The sequence below is a fragment of the Aristolochia californica genome, unplaced genomic scaffold (assembly GCF_029961685.1).
Source record: "Aristolochia californica isolate CCGP_79_NKW_82.1479 unplaced genomic scaffold, dmAriCali1.0.hap1 SCAF_16, whole genome shotgun sequence".
NCBI classification, from domain to species: domain Eukaryota; kingdom Viridiplantae; phylum Streptophyta; class Magnoliopsida; order Piperales; family Aristolochiaceae; genus Aristolochia; species Aristolochia californica.
The window spans coordinates 8,518,630-8,535,517 of record NW_027181837.1 but is presented as its reverse complement, the minus strand read 5'-3'; positions in this window follow the sequence as shown (position 1 = coordinate 8,535,517).

Genomic DNA, 16,888 nt, shown 5'->3' with positions numbered 1-16,888 from the left:
AAAGGGACTTGTTACCGATCCTAACATGCTTTAAATGTGGTGGATATACATGCCAAAAACATGTTGAGGATGCAAGTGGACCTAATAATCCAAAAATTTCAAGGAGTGGAAAAAATCAAATTCTCAAGTGGTTGGATATTTACCAGAGCCAAAAAACCCACGTTTTGCCTATCCTTAAAAATGACAGATACGTTTTAGAACTATCTCACTCAACATTTGTGCATTTCCATCTTGGATGCCCAAATTTGTTTTTAGATACAAACTTGAGTTTTCACTCTCCCTTTTTTTCACATAAACAAAAAAGATAATAAGGCATAACAAAAGAAAAATTTAAGAGTTCACGTATGCAAAAAAAAATTTGAAAATTATTTCACACACTAAAAAAGAACTGCAAGGTTTTGATATCTATGTTTGCGGGATTCCACTAGTACAACCCCTAATAATAAGCTTTGTCGAATTTTGTAGGAAAGGGACATGTAACTGATCCTAACATGCTTTAAATGTGGTGGATATGCATGCCAGAAACATGTTGAGGATGCAAGTGGACCTAATGATCCAAAAATTTCAAGGAGTGGAAAAAATCAAATTCTCAAGTGGTTGGATATTTACCAGAGCATAGCAACCCACTTTTCGCCTATCCTTAAAAATCGCAGATACTTTTTGGAACTATCTCTCTCAGCATTTGTGCATTTCCATCTTGGATGCTCAAATTTGTTTTCAGATCCAAACTTCAGTTTTCACTCTCCCATTTTTTTTCGAAAACGAAGTGAAAATTTTCGAGTACAAGTATGCAAAAAAAAATTTGAAAAATATTTCACGCACTAAAAATGAACTCCAAGGTTTTGTTATCCATGTTTGGGAGATTCCACTAGTACAACCCCTAATAATAAGCTTGGTGGATTTTTATAGGAAAGGGACTTGTAACTAATCCTAACATGCTTTCAATGTGATGGATATGCATGCCAGAAACATGTTGAGGATGCATGTGGACCTAATGATCCAAAAATTTCAAGGAGTAGAAAAAATCAAATTCTCAAGTGGTTGGATATTTACCAGAGCCAAAAAACCCACTTTTTGCCTATCCTTAAAAATGACAGATACGTTTTAGAACTATCTCACTCAGCATTTGTGCATTTCCATCTTGGATGCCAAAATTTGTTTTCAGATCCAAACTTGAGTTTTCACTCTCCCATTTTTTCACATAAACAAAAAAGATATTAAGGCATAACAAAAGAATAATTTTAGAGTTCACGTATGCAAAAAAAAATTTAAAAATTATTTCACACACTAAAAATGAACTCCAAGGTTTTGTTATCCATGTTTGGGAGATTCCACTAGTACCACCCCTAATAATAAGCTTCGTGTAATTTTAATGGAAAGGGACTTGTAACAGATCCTAACATGCTTTAAATGTGGTGGATATGCATGCCAGAAACATGTTGAGGATGCTAGTGGACCTAGTGATCCAAAAATTTCTAGGAGTGGAAAAAATCAAATTTTCGAGTGATTGGATATATACTAGAGCCAAACAACCCACTTTTTGGAACTATCTCTCTCAGCATTTATGCATTTCCATCTTGGATGCCCAAATTTTTTTTCAGATCCAAACTTGAGTTTTCACTCTCCCAATTTTTCTTGTAAACACAAAAGATATTAAGGCATAACAAAATGATAATTTTAGATTTCATGTATGCAAAAAAAAATTGAAAATTATTTCACGCACTAATAATGAACTGCATGGTTTTGATATTCATGTTTGCGGAATTCCAGTAGTACAACTCCTAATAATAAGCTTTGTGGAATTGTATAGGAAAGGGACATGTAACTTATCGTAACATGCTTTAAATGTGGCGGATATGCATGCCAGAAACATGTTGACGACGCAAGTGGACCTAATGATCCAAAAATTTCAAGGAGTGGAAAAAATCAAATTCTCAAGTGGTTGGATATTTACCAGAGCCAAAAAACCCACTTTTTGCCTATCCTTAAAAATGACAGATACGTTTTAGAACTATCTCACTAAGCATTTGTGCATTTCCATCTTGGATGCCCAAATTTGTTTTCAGATCCAAACTTGAGTTTTCACACTCCCATTTTTTCACTTAAACAAAAAAGATATTAAGGCATAATAAAATGAAAATTTTAGAGTTCATGTATGCAAAAAAAAATTTCAAAATTATTTCACGCACTAAAAATGAACTCCAAGGTTTTATTATCCATGTTTGGGAGATTCCACTAGTACAACCCCTAAGAATAAGCTAGGTGGAATTTTATAGGAAAGGGACTTGTAACTGATCTTAACATGCTTTAAATGTGGTGGATATGCATGCCAGAAACATGTTGAGGATGCAAGTGGACCTAATGATCCAAAAATTTCAAGGAGTGGGAAAAATCAAATTCTCAAGTGGTTGGATATTTACCAGAGCATAACAACCCACTTTTTGCCTATCCTTAAAAATCACAGATACTTTTTGGAACTATCTCTCTCAGCATTTGTAGATTTCCATCTAGGATGCTCAAATTTTTTTCAGATCCAAACTTCAGTTTTCACTCTCCCATTTTTTCTCGTAAACGAAATGAAAATTTTAGAGTTCATGTATGCAAAAAAAAATTTGAAAATTATTTCAGGCACTAAAAATGTACTCCAAGGTTTTGTTATCCATGTTTGGGAGATTCCACTAGTACAACCCCTAATAATAAGCTTGGTGGAATTTTATAGGAAAGGGACTTGTAACTGATCCTAACATGCTTTAAATGTGGTGGATATGCATGCCAGAAACATGTTGAGGATGCAAGTGGACCTAATGATCCAAAAATTTCAAGGAGTGGAAAAAATCAAATTCTCAAGTGGTTGGATATTTACCAGAGCCAAAAAACCCACTTTTTGCCTATCCTTAAAAATGACAGATACGTTTTAGAACTATCTCACTCAGCATTTGTGCATTTCCATCTTGGATGCCCAAATTTGTTTTCAGATCCAAACTTGAGTTTTCACTCTCCCATTTTTTCACTTAAACAAAAAAGATATTAAGGCATAATAAAATGAAAATTTTAGCGTTCATGTATGCAAAAAAAATTTCAAAATTATTTCACGCACTAAAAATGAACTCCAAGGTTTTATTATCCATGTTTGGGAGATTCCACTAGTACAACCCCTAAGAATAAGCTAGGTGGAATTTTATAGGAAAGGGACTTGTAACTGATCTTAACATGCTTTAAATGTGGTGGATATGCATGCCAGAAACATGTTGAGGATGCAAGTGGACCTAATGATCCAAAAATTTCAAGGAGTGGGAAAAATCAAATTCTCAAGTGGTTGGATATTTACCAGAGCATAACAACCCACTTTTTGCCTATCCTTAAAAATCACAGATACTTTTTGGAACTATCTCTCTCAGCATTTGTAGATTTCCATCTAGGATGCTCAAATTTTTTTCAGATCCAAACTTCAGTTTTCACTCTCCCATTTTTTCTCGTAAACGAAATGAAAATTTTAGAGTTCATGTATGCAAAAAAAAATTTGAAAATTATTTCAGGCACTAAAAATGTACTCCAAGGTTTTGTTATCCATGTTTGGGAGATTCCACTAGTACAACCCCTAATAATAAGCTTGGTGGAATTTTATAGGAAAGGGACTTGTAACTGATCCTAACATGCTTTAAATGTGGTGGATATGCATGCCAGAAACATGTTGAGGATGCAAGTGGACCTAATGATCCAAAAATTTCAAGGAGTGGAAAAAATCAAATTCTCAAGTGGTTGGATATTTACCAGAGCCAAAAAACCCACTTTTTGCCTATCCTTAAAAATGACAGATACGTTTTAGAACTATCTCACTCAGCATTTGTTTATTTCCATCTTGGATGCCCAAATTTGTTTTCAGATCCAAACTTGAGTTTTCACTCTCCCATTTTTTCACTTAAACAAAAAAGATATTAAGGCATAATAAAATGAAAATTTTAGAGTTCATGTATGCAAAAAAAAATTTCAAAATTATTTCACGCACTAAAAATGAACTCCAAGGTTTTATTATCCATGTTTGGGAGATTCCACTAGTACAACCCCTAAGAATAAGATAGGTGGAATTTTATAGGAAAGGGACTTGTAACTGATCTTAACATGCTTTAAATGTGGTGGATATGCATGCCAGAAACATGTTGAGGATGCAAGTGGACCTAATGATCCAAAAATTTCAAGGAGTGGGAAAAATCAAATTCTCAAGTGGTTGGATATTTACCAGAGCATAACAACCCACTTTTTGCCTATCCTTAAAAATCACAGATACTTTTTGGAACTATCTCTCTCAGCATTTGTAGATTTCCATCTAGGATGCTCAAATTTTTTTCAGATCCAAACTTCAGTTTTCACTCTCCCATTTTTTCTCGTAAACGAAATGAAAATTTTAGAGTTCATGTATGCAAAAAAAAATTTGAAAATTATTTCAGGCACTAAAAATGTACTCCAAGGTTTTGTTATCCATGTTTGGGAGATTCCACTAGTACAACCCCTAATAATAAGCTTGGTGGAATTTTATAGGAAAGGGACTTGTAACTGATCCTAACATGCTTTAAATGTGGTGGATATGCATGCCAGAAACATGTTGAGGATGCAAGTGGACCTAATGATCCAAAAATTTCAAGGAGTGGAAAAAATCAAATTCTCAAGTGGTTGGATATTTACCAGAGCCAAAAAACCCACTTTTTGCCTATCCTTAAAAATGACCGATACGTTTTAGAACTATCTCACTCAGCATTTGTGCATTTCCATCTTGGATGCCCAAATTTGTTTTCAGATCCAAACTTGAGTTTTCACTCTCCCATTTTTTCACATAAACAAAAAAGATATTAAGGCATAACAAAACAAAAATTTTTGAGTTCACATATGCAAAAAAAAATTTGAAAATTATTTCACACACTAAAAATGAAATCCAAGGTTTTGTTATCCATGTTTGGGAGATTCCACTAGTACAACCCCTAATAATAAGCTTCGTGTAATTTTAATGGAAAGGGACTTGTAACTTATCCTAACATGCTTTAAATGTGGTGGATATGCATGCCAGAAACATGTTGAGAATGCTAGTGGACCTAGTGATCCAAAAATTTCTAGGAGTGGAAAAAATCAAATTCTCGAGTGATTGGATATTTACTAGAGCCAAACAACCCACTTTTTGGAACTATCTCTCTCAGCATTTGTGCATTTCCTTCTTGGATGCCCAAATTTGTTTTCAGATCCAAACTTGAGTTTTCACTCTCCCATTTTTTTTGTAAACAAAAAGGATATTAAGGCATAACAAAATGATAATTTTAGAGTTCATGTATGCAAAAAAAATTTGAAAATTATTTCACGCACTAAAAATGAACTGCAAGGTTTATATATCCATGTTTGCGGGATTCCACAAGTACAACTCCTAATAATAAGCTTTGTGGAATTTTATTGGAAAGGGACATGTAACTTATCGTAACAATCTTTAAATGTGGTGGATATGCATGCTCTAACATGTTGACGATGCAAGTGGACCTAATGATCCAAAAATTTCAAGGAATGGAAAAAATCAAATTCTCGAGTGACTGGATATTTGTTAGAGCCAAACAACCCACTTTTTGGAACTATCTCTCTCAGCATTTGTGCATTTCCATCTTGGATGCTCAAATTTGTTTTCAGATCCAAACTTCAGTTTTCACTCTCCCATTTTTTCTCGTAAACGAAATGAAAATTTTAGAATTCATGTATGAAAAAAAAATTCGAAAATTATTTCACACACTAAAAATGAACTCCAAGGTTTTGTTATCCATGTTTTGGAGATTCCACTAGTACAACCCCTAATAATAAGCTTGGTGGAATTTTATAGGAAAGGGACTTGTAACTGATCCTAACATGCATTAAATGTGGTGGATATGCATGCCAGAAACATGTTGAGGATGCAAGTAGACCTAATGATCCAAAAATTTCAAGGAGTGGAAAAAATCAAATTCTCAAGTGGTTGGATATTTACCAAAGCCAAAAAACCCACTTTTGGCCAATCCTTAAAAATGACAGATACGTTTTAGAACTATCTCACTCAGCATTTGTGCATTTCCATCTTGGATGCCAAAATTTGTTTTCACATCAAAACTTGAGTTTTCACTCTCCCATTTTTTCACATAAACAAAAAAGATATTAAGGCATAACAAAAGAAAAATTTTAGAGTTCACGTATGCAAAAAAAATTTGAAAATTATTTCACACACTAAAAATGAACTCCAAGGTTTTGTTATCCATGTTTGGGAGATTCCGCTAGTACAACCCCTAATAATAAGCTTGGTGTAATTTTAATGGAAAGAGACTTGTAACTGATCCTAACATGCTTTAAATGTGGTGGATATGCATGCCAGAAACATGTTGAGGATGCTAGTGGACCTAGTGATCCAAAAATTTCTAGGAGTGGAAAAATTCAAATTCTCGAGTGATTGGATATTTACTAGAGCCAAATAACCCACTTTTTGGAACTATCTCTCTCAGCATTTGTGCATTTCCATCTTGGATGCCCAAATTTGTTTTCAGATCCAAACTTGAGTTTTCACTCTCCCATTTTTTCTTGTAAACAAAAAAGATATTAAGGCATAACAAAATGATAATTTTAGAGTTCATGTATGCAAAAAAAATTTGAAAATTATTTCACGCACTAAATATGAACTGCAAGGTTTTGATTTCCATGTTTGGGAGATTCCACTAGTACAACCCCTAATAATAAGCTTCGTGTAATTTTAATAGAAAGGGACTTGTAACTGATCCTAACATGCTTTAAATGTGCTGGATATGCATGCCAAAAACATGTTGAGGATGCTAGTGGACCTAGTGATCCAAAAATTTCTAGGAGTGGAAAAAATCAAATTCTCGAGTGATTGGATATTTACTAGAGCAAAACAACCCACTTTTTGGAACTATCTCTCTTAGCATTTTTTCATTTCCATCTTGGATGCCCAAATTTGTTTTCAGATCCAAACTTGAGTTTTCACTCTCCCATTTTTTCTTGAAAACAAAAAAGATATTAAGGCATAACAAAATGATAATTTGAGAGTTCTTGTATGCAAAAAAAAATTGAAAATTATTTCACGCACTAAAAATGAACTGCAAGGTTTTGATATCCATGTTTGCGGGATTCCACTAGTACAACTCCTAATAATAAGCTTTGTGGAATTTTATAGGAAAGGGACATGTAACTTATCATAACATGCTTTAAATGTGGTGGATATGCATGCCAGAAACATGTTGACGATGCAAGTGGACCTAATGATCCAAAAATTTCAAGGAATGGAAAAAATCAAATTCTCGAGTGACTGGATATTTACCAGAGCCAAACAACCCACTTTTTGGAACAATCTCTCTCAACATTTGTGCATTTCCATCTTGGATGCCCAAATTTGTTTTCAGATCCAAACTTGAGTTTTCACTCTCCTTTTTTTCACATAAACAAAAAAGATATTAAGGCATAACAAAATGAAAATTTTAGAGTTCATGAATGCAAAAAAAAAATTTCAAAATTATTTCACGCACTAAAAATGAACTCCAAGGTTTTATTATCCATGTTTGGGAGATTCCACTAGTACAACCCCTAAGAATAAGTTTGGTGGAATTTTATAGGAAAGGGACTCGTAACTGATCCTAACATGCTTTAAATGTGGTGGATATGCATGCCAGAAACATGTTGACGATGCAAGGGGACCTAATGATCCAAAAATTTCAAGGAGTGGAAAAAATCAAATTCTCGAGTGACTGGATATTTACTAGAGCCAAACAACCCACTTTTTGGAACTATCTCTCTCAGCAATTGTGCATTTCCATCTTGGATACCCAAATTTGTTTTCAGATCCAAACTTGAGTTTTCACTCTCCCATTTTTTTACGTAAACAAAAAAGATATTAAGGCATAAAAAAATGAAAATTTTAGAATTCATGTATGCAAAAAAAAATTTCAAAATTATTTCACGCACTAAAAATGAACTCCAAGGTTTTATTATCCGTGTTTGGGAGAATCCACTAGTACAACCCCTAATAATAAGCTAGGTGGAATTTTATAGGAAAGGGACTTGTAACTGATCCTAACATGCTTTAAATGTGGTGGATATGCATGCCAGAAATATGTTGAGGATGCAAGTGGACCTAATGATCCAAAAATTTCAAGGAGTGGAAAAAATCAAATTCTCAAATGGTTGGATATTTACCAGAGCATAACAACCCACTTTTCGCCTATCCTTAAAAATCGCAGATACTTTTTGGAACTATCTCTCTCAGCATTTGTACATTTCCATCTTGGATGCTCAAATTTTTTTTCAGATCCAAACTTCAGTTTTCACTCTCCCATTTTTTCTCGTAAACGAAATGAAAATTTTAGAGTTCAAGTATGCAAAAAAAAAAATTTTAAAATTATTTCACGCACTAAAAATGAACTCTAAGGTTTTGTTATCCATGTTTGGGAGATTCCAGTAGTTCAACCCCTAATAATAAGCTTGGTGGAATTTTATAGGAATGGGACTTGTAACTAATCCTAACATGCTTTAAATGTGGTGGATATGCATGCCAGAAACATGTTGAGGATGCAAGTGGACCTAATAATCCAAAAATTTCAAGGAGTGGAAAAAATCAAATTCTCAAGTGGTTGGATATTTACGAGGGCCAAAAAACCAACTTTTTGCCTATCCTTAAAAATGACAGATACATTTTAGAACTATATCACTCAGCATTTGTGCATTTCCATCTTGGATGCCCAAATTTGTTTTCAGATCCGAACTTGAGTTCTCTCCCATTTTTTCACATAAACAAAAAAGATATTAAGGCATAACAACAGAAAAATTTTAAAGTTCACATATGGAAAAATATATTTGAAAATTATTTCACACACTAAAAATGAACTCCAAGGTTTTGTTATCCATGTTTGGGAGATTCCACTAGTACAACCCCTAATAATAAGCTTCGTGTAATTTTAATAGAAAGGGACTTGTAACTGATCCTAACATGCTTTAAATGTGGTGGATATGCATGCCAGAAACATGTTGAGGATGCTAGTGGACCTAGTGATCCAAAAATTTCTAGGAGTGGAAAAAATCAAATTCTCGAGTGATTGGATATTTACTAGAGCCAAACAACCCACTTTTTGGAACTATCTCTCTCAGTATTTGTGTATTTCCGTCTTGGATGCCCAAATTTGTTTTCATATCCAAACTTGAGTTTTCACTCTCCCATTTTTTCTTGTAAACAAAAAAGATATTAAGGCATAACAAAATGATAATTTTAGAGTTCATGTATGCAAAAAAAATTTGAAAATTATTTCACGCACTAAAAATGAACTGCAAGGTTTTGATATCCATGTTTGCGGGATTCCACTAGTACAACTCCTAAAAATAAGCTTTGTGGAATTTTATAGGAAAGGGACATGTAACTTATCGTAACATGCTTTAAATGTGGTGGATATGCATGAGAGAAACATGTTGACGATGCAAGTGGACCTAATGATCCAAAAATTTCAAGGAATGGAAAAAATCAAATTCTCGAGTGACTGGATAGTTACTAGAGCCAAACAACCCACTTTTTGTAACTCTCTCTCTTAGCATTTGTGCATTTCCATCTTGGATGCCCAAATTTGTTTTCAGATCCAAACTTGAGTTTTCACTCTCCCATTTTTTCTCGAAAACAAAAAAGATATTAAGGCATAATAAAATGAAATTTTAGAGTTCATGAATGCAAAAAAATATTTCAAAATTATTTGACGCACTAAAAATGAACTCCAAGGTTTTATTATCCATGTTTGGGAGATTCCACTAGTACAACCCCAAATAATAAGCTAGGTGAAATTTTATAGGAAAGGGACTTGTAACTGATCCTAACATGCTTTAAATGTGGTGGATATGCATGCCGGAAACATGTTGAGGATGCAAGTGGACCTAATGATCCAAAAATTTCAAGGAGTGGAAAAAATCAAATTCTCAAGTGGTTGGATATTTAATAGAGCATAATAACCCACTTTTCGCCTATCCTTAAAAATCGCAGATACTTTTTGGAACTATCTCTCTGAGCATTTGTGCATTTCCATCTTGGACGCTCAAATTTGTTTTCAGATCCAAACTTCATTTTTCACTCTCCCATTTTTTCTCGTAAACGAAATGAAAATTTTAGAGTTCATGTATGCAAAAAAAAAATTTGAAAATTATTTCATGCACTAAAAATGAACTCCAAGGTTTTGTTATCCATGTTTGGGAGATTCCACTAGTACAACCCCTAATAATCAGCTTGGTGGACTTTTATAGGAAAGAGACTTGTAACTGATCCTAACATGCTTTAAATGCGGTGGATATGCATGCCAGAAACATGTTGAGGATTCAAGTGGACCTAATGATCCAAAAATTTCAAGGAGTGGAAAAAATCAAATTCTCAAGTGGTTCGATAAATACCAGAGCCAAAAAACCCACTTTTTGCCTATCCTTAAAAATGACAGATACGTTTTAGAACTATCTCACTCAGCATTTGTGCATTTCCATCTTGGATGCCCAAATTTGTTTTCAGATCCAAACTTGAGTTTTCACTCTGCCATTTTTTCACATAAACAAAAAAGATATTAAGGCATAACAAAAGAAAAATTTTAGAGTTCATGTATGCAAAAAAAAATTTGAAAATTATTTCACACTCTAAAAATGAACTACAAGGTTTTGTTATCCATGTTTGGGAGATTCCACTAGTACAACCCCTAATAATAAGCTTCGTGTAATTTTAATGGAAAGGGACTTGTAACTGATCCAAACATGCTTTAAATGTGGTGGATAAACATGCCAGAAACATGTTGAGGATGCTAGTTGACCTAGTGATCCAAAATTTTCTAGGAGTGGAAAAAATCAAATTCTCGAGTGATTGGATATTTACTAGTGCCAAACAACCCACTTTTTGGAACTATCTCTCTCAGCATTTGTGCATTTCCATCTTGGATGCCCAAATTTGTTTTCAGATCCAAACTGGAGTTTTCACTCTCCCATTTTTTCTTGTAAACAAAAAAGATATAAAGGTATAACAAAATGATAATTTTAGAGTTCATGTATGCAAAAAAAATTTGAAAATTATTTCACCCACTAAAAATGAACTCCAAGGTTTTCTTATCCATGTTTGGGGGATTCCACTAGTACAACCCCTAATAATAAGCTTTGTGAAATTTTATAGGAAAGGGACATGTAACTTATCGTAACATGCTTTAAATGTGGTGGATATGCATGCCAGAAACATGTTGACGATGCAAGTGGACCTAATGATCCAAAAATTTCAAGGAATGGAAAAAATCAAATTCTCGAGTGACTGGATATTTACTAGAGCCAAACAACCCACTTTTTGGAACTATCTCTCTCAGCATTTTTGCATTTCCATCTTGGATGCCCAAATTTGTTTTCAGATCCAAACTTGAGTTTTCACTCTTCCATTTTTTCACGTAAATAAAAAAGATATTAAGGCATAACAAAATGAAAATTTTAGAGTTCATAAATGCAAAAAAAAAATTTCAAAATTATTCCACGCACTAAAAATGAACTCCAAGGTTTTATTATCCATGTTTGGGAGATTCCACTCGTACAACCCCTAATAATAAGCTAGGTGGAATTTTATAGGAAAGGGACTTGTAATTGATCCTAACATGCTTTAAATGTGGTGGATATGCATGCCAGAAACATGTTGAGGATGCAAGTGGACCTAATGATCCAAATATTTCAACGAGTGGAAAAAATCAAATTCTCAAGTGGTTGGATATTACCTGAGCATAACAACCCACTTTTAGCCTATCCTTAAAAATCGCAGAAACTTTTTGGAACTATCTCTCTCAGCATTTGTGCATTTCCATCTGGGACGATCAAATTTGTTTTCGGATCCAAACTTCTGTTTTCACTCTCCCATTTTTTCTCGTAAACGAAATGAAAATTTTAAAGTTCAGGTATACAAAAAAAAAAATTTGAAAATTATTTCACGCACTAAAAATGAACTCCAAGGTTTTGTTATCCATGTTTGGGAGATTCCACTAGTACAAGCCCTAATAATAAGCTTGGTGGAATTTTATAGGAAAGGGACTTGTGACTGATCCTAACATGCTTTAAATGTGGTGGATATGCATGCCAGAAACATGTTGAGGATGCAAGTGGACCTAATGATCCAAAAATTTCAAGGAGTGGAAAAAATCAAATTTTCAAGTGGTTGGATATTTACCAGAGCCAAAAAACCCACTTTTTGCCTTTCCTTAAAAATGACAGATACGTTTTAGAACTATCTCACTCAGCATTTGTGCATTTCCATCTTGGATGCCCAAATTTATTTTCAGATCCAAACTTGAGTTTTCACCCTCCCATTTTTACACATAAACAAAAAAGATATTAAGGCATAACAAAAGAAAAATATTAGAGTTCACGTATGCAAAAAAAAATTTGAAAATTATTCCACACACTAAAAAAGAACTCCAAGGTTTTGTTATCCATGTTTGGGAGATTTGTCTTGTACAACCCCTAATAATAAGCTTGGTGTAATTTTAAGTGAAAGGGACTTGTAATTGATCCTAACATGCTTTAAATGTGGTGGATATGCATGCCAGAAACATGTTGAGGATGCTAGTGGACTTAGTGATCCAAAAATTTCTAGGAGTGGAAAAAATCAAATTCTCGAGTGATTGGATATATTTACTAGAGCCAAACAACCCACATTTCGGAACTATCTCTCTCAGCATTTGTGCATTTCCATCTTGGATGCCCAAATTTGTTTTCAGATGCAAACTTGAGTTTTCACTCTCCCATTTTTTCTTGAAAACAAAAAAGATATTAAGGCATAACAAAATGATAATTTTAGAGTTCATGTATGGAAAAAAAATTTGAAAATTATTTCACGCACTAAAAATGAACGGCAAGGTTTTGATATCCATGTTTGCGGGATTCCACTAGTACAACCCCTAATAATAAGCTTTGTGGGGTTTTAAAGGAAAGGGACATGTAACTGATCCTAACATGCTTTAAATGTGGTGGATATGCATGCCAGAAACATGTTGACGATGCAAGTCAACCTAATGATCCAAAAATTTCAAGGAGTGGAAAAAATCAAATTCTCGAGTGACAGTATATTTACTAGAGCCAAACAACCCACTTTTTCGAACTATCTCTCTCAGCATTTGTGCATTTCCATCTTGGATGCCCAAATTTTTTTTCAGATCCAAACCTGAGTTTTCACTCTCCCATTTTTTCACGTAAACAAAAAAGATATTAAGGCATAACAAAATGAAAATTTTAGAGTTCATGTATGCAAAAAAAAAATTCAAAATTATTTCACGCACTAAAAATGAACTCCAAGGTTTTATTATCCATGTTTGGGAGATTCCCCTAGTACAACCCCTAATAATATGCTAGGTGGAATTTTATAGGAACGGGACTTGTATCTGATCTTAACATTCTTTAAATGTGGTGGATATGCATGCCGGAAATTTGTTGAGGGTGCAAGTGGACCTAATGATCCAAAAATTTCAAGGAGTGGAAAACATCAAATTCTCAAGTGGTTGGATATTTACCTGAGCATAACAATCCACTTTTCGCCTATATTTAAAAATCGCAGCTAGTTTTTGGAACTATCTCTCTCAGCATTTGTGCATTTCTATCTTGGATGCTCAAATTTGTTTTCAGATCCAAACTTCAGTTTTCACTCTCCCATTTTTTCTCGTAAACGAAATGAAAATTTTAGAGTTCATGTGTGCAACAAAAAATTTTAATATTATTTCACCCACTAAAAATGAACTCCAAGGTTTTCTTATCCATGTTTGGGGGATTCCACTAGTACAACCCCTAATAATAAGCTTCGTGTAATTTTAATGGAAAGGGACTTGTAACTGATCCTAACATTCTTTAAATGTGGTGGATATGCATGCCAGAAACATGTTGAGGATGCTAGTAGACCTAATGATCCAAAAATTTCAAGGAGTGGAAAAAATCAAATTCTCAAGTGGTTGGATATTTACCAGAGCCAAAAAACCCACTTTTTGCCCATCCTTAAAAATGACAGATATGTTTTAGAACTATCTCACTCAGCATTTGTGCATTTCCATCTTGGATGCCGAAATTTGTTTTCAGATCCAAACTTGAGTTTTCACTCTCCCGTTCTTTCACGTAAACAAAAAAAATATTAAGGCATAACAAAATGAAAATTTTAGAGTTCATGTATGCAAAAAAAAATTTCAAAATTATTTCACGCACTTAAAATGAACTCCAAGGTTTTGTTATCCATATTTGGGAGATTCCACTAGTACAACCCCTAATAATAAGCTAGGTGGAATTTTATAGGAAAGGGACTTGTAATTGATCCTAACATGCTTTAAATGTGGTGGATATGCATGCCAGAAACATGTTGAGGATGCAAGTGGACCTAATGATCCAAATATTTCAACGAGTGGAAAAAATCAAATTCTCAAGTGGTTGGATATTACCTGAGCATAACAACCCACTTTTAGCCTATCCTTAAAAATAGCAGAAACTTTTTGGAACTATCTCTCTCAGCATTTGTGCATTTCCATCTGGGACGCTCAAATTTGTTTTCAGATCCAAACTTCTGTTTTCACTCTCCCATTTTTTCTCGTAAACGAAATGAAAATTTGAAAGTTCAGGTATACAAAAAAAAAATTGAAAATTATTTCACGCACTAAAAATGAACTCCAAGGTTTTGTTATCCATGTTTGGGAGATTCCACTAGTACAACCCCTAATAATAAGCTTGGTGGAATTTTATAGGAAAGAGACTTGTGACTGATCCTAACATGCTTTAAATGTGGTGGATATGCATGCCAGAAACATGTTGAGGATGCAAGTGGACCTAATGATCCAAAAATTTCAAGGAGTGGAAAAAATCAAATTCTCAAGTGGTTGGATATTTACCAGAGCCAAAAAACCCACTTTTTCCCTATCCTTAAAAATGACAGATACGTTTTAGAACTATCTCACTCAGCATTTGTGCATTTCCATCTTGGATGCCCAAATTTGTTTTCAGATCCAAACTTGAGTTTTCACCCTCCCATTTTTACACATAAACAAAAAAGATATTAAGGCATAACAAGAGAAAAATATTAGAGTTCACGTATGCAAAAAAAAATTTGAAAATTATTTCACACACTAAAAAAGAACTCCAAGGTTTTGTTATCCATGTTTGGGAGATTTTTCTTGTACAACCCCTAATAATAAGCTTGGTGTAATTTTAATGGAAAGGGACTTGTAACTGATCCTAACATGCTTTAAATGTGGTGGATATGCATGCCAGAAACATGTTGAGGATGCTTGTGGACTTAGTGATCCAAAAATTTCTAGGAGTGGAAAAAATCAAATTCTCGAGTGATTGGATATATTTACTAGAGCCAAACAACCCACATTTCGGAACTATCTCTCTCAGCATTTGTGCATTTCCATCTTGGATGCCCAAATTTGCTTTTAGATGCAAACTTGAGTTTTCACTCTCCCATTTTTTCTTGTAAACAAAAAAGATATTAAGGCATAACAAAATGATAATTTTAGAGTTCATGTATGAAAAAAAAATTTGAAAATTATTTCTCGCACTAAAAATGAACGGCAAGGTTTTGATATCCATGTTTGCGGGATTCCACTAGTACAACCCCTAATAATAAGCTTTGTGGAGTTTTAAAGGAAAGGGACATGTAACTGATCCTAACATGCTTTAAATGTGGTGGATATGCATGCCAGAAACATGTTGACGATGCAAGTCAACCTAATTATCCAAAAATTTCAAGGAGTGGAAAAAATCAAATTCTCGAGTGACCGTATATTTACTAGAGCCAAACAACCCACTTTTTCGAACTATCTCTCTCAGCATTTGTGCATTTCCATCTTGGATGCCCAAATTTGTTTTCAGATCCAAACCTGAGTTTTCACTCTCCCGTTCTTTCACGTAAACAAAACAAATATTAAGGCATAACAAAATGAAAATTTTAGAGTTCATGTATGCAAAAAAAAATTTCAAAATTATTTCACGCACTAAAAATGAACTCCAAGGTTTTGTTATCCATGTTTGGGAGATTCCACTAGTACAACCCCTAATATTAAGCTTGGTGGAATTTTATAGGAAAGGGACTTGTAACTGATCCTAACATGCTTTAAATGTGGTGAATATGCATGCCAGAAACATGTTGAGGATGCAAATGGACCTAATGATCCAAAAATTTCAAGGAGTGGAAAAAATCAAATTCTCAAGTGGTTGGGTATTTACCAAAGCATAACAACCCACTTTTCGCCTATCCTTAACAATCGTAGATACTTTTAGGAACTATCTCTATCAGCATTTGTGCATTTCCATCTTGGATGCTCAAATTTATTTTCTGATCCAAACTTCAGTTTTCACTCTCCCATTTTTTCTCGTAAACAAAATGAAAATTTTATAGTTCATGAATGCAAAAAAAATTTGAAAATTATTTCACGCACTAAAAATGAACGCCAAGGTTTTGTTATCAGTGTTTGGGAGATTCCACTAGTAGAACCCCTAATAATAAGCTAGGTGGAATTTTATAGGAAAGGGACTTGTAACTGATCCTAACATGCTTTAAATGTGGTGGATATGCATGCCAGAAACATGTTGAGGATGCAAGTGGACCTAATGAACCAAAATTTTCAAGGAGTGGAAAAAATCAAATTCTCAAGTGGTTGGATATTTACCAGAGCATAACAACCCACTTTTCACCTATCCTTAAAAATCGTAGATACTTTTTGGAACTATCTCTATCAGCATTTGTGCATTTCCATCTTGGATGCTCAAATTTGTTTTCAGATCGAAACTTCAGTTTTCACTCTCCCATTTTTTCTCGAAAAACAAAATAAAAATTTTAAAGTTCATGTAAGCAAAAAAAAATTTGAAAATTATTTCA